The 1,176-nt window shown below is 48.4% G+C and overlaps 1 long non-coding RNA gene across 1 annotated transcript; it reads left to right on the top strand.

Annotated features, from left to right (window-relative positions):
• The first annotated feature begins 7 nt into the window (after positions 1 to 7).
• LOC111722957 lies at positions 8 to 436 on the top strand. Its single transcript, XR_002771577.1, has 2 exons — positions 8 to 102; positions 294 to 436. It is a non-coding gene; the product is annotated as an uncharacterized LOC111722957 (long non-coding RNA).
• Positions 437 to 1,176: the final 740 nt, after the last annotated feature.

The raw sequence follows: 1,176 nt of genomic DNA, 5'->3' as shown, positions 1-1,176 counted from the left end.
CTGAAGTTCTTTATTTTGTAACTGTTCAGCCACGAGGCGGGGTGGAAGGCGGCCCTGCAGCATTGCGGAAGGCTGGTCTGCTGGAGAAACTTAAAGAACAAGGTAATTTTTAAGCCTGATGCCTCCTCACGCTGAAGGTTATCCCCTGGGAAAATGGAGGGTGTCAGGAGTGACACACCTGGATTGCAGCGCTGGCTGGGGCCGTAGAGACGCAGGCTGTAGAGGAAGCAGGGCAGGAGGACAGAGCCGGAGCGCTGGATGAACATCTTCACCCGGGCGCTTTGTCTTTCCAGCGAACTGTGGAGTAAGATGACCTGCGTGTGTGAGCGCTGGGTTGGGGGAACTGAAAATAGGAGGCAGGGGCTGCAGGAAGCAGACCACCAGCAAGAGGACCCCTCTCTGTGAAGGAAAATAAAATGAAATGGTCATAATAACAGCTCCTGGTATTTGCATAGTGTGTGTGTGTGTGTGTGTGTGGGTACATATACAGGGTGTCCATAAAGTTCTTTTGCAATTTAAAGTAATTTTAAATTTTAAGTTGCACTTGAACTTTGTGGACACCTTGTATGTAAGCAGGCACATACAAATTCATATGTACATGTAATATCAGTTAAAGCGTAAGGCTTAATTATATGCTGTCTTTACATATGAAATGTTAAATGAAAAATTTTGGTAAGGATGGGGAGCAACTGGGACGCTCCTAATTTCTGGGGGAATGCACAATGGTACAGCTACTTTGGGAAACAGTGTAGCAGTTTCTTAAGTAAACATACATTTCCCTTTTGACCTGGCAGGAATACGCCTAGGTATTTACCTCTGAGAAGGGAAAGGACATACCCACACAAAGACTTGTTCTCGTATGCTTGTGGCAGCAATGTCGATGATAAAAAGTGGAAACAACAAAATCCTATCGAGGCTCAGCGCCTGTGGCTCAAGGTGCTGAGGTGCCAGCCACATACACCTAAGGTAGCGGGTTCGAATCCAGCCCAGGCCTGCCAAACAACAATGATGGCTGCAACCAAAAAAATAGCCGGGTGTTGTGGCGGGTGCCTGTGGTCTCAGCTACTTGGGAGGCAGAGGCAGGAGACTCGCTTGAGCCCAGGAATTGGAGGTTGCTGTGAGCTGTGATGCCACCGCACTCTACCCAGGGGGATAGCTTGAGGCTCTGTCTCAAAA

The sequence above is a fragment of the Otolemur garnettii genome, unplaced genomic scaffold, assembly GCF_000181295.1.
Source record: "Otolemur garnettii isolate 467f Iridium unplaced genomic scaffold, OtoGar3 scaffold05890, whole genome shotgun sequence".
Taxonomy (NCBI): domain Eukaryota; kingdom Metazoa; phylum Chordata; class Mammalia; order Primates; family Galagidae; genus Otolemur; species Otolemur garnettii.
Note: the sequence above shows the minus strand (reverse complement) of the source record. Positions and strands in the feature narration are given on the sequence as shown.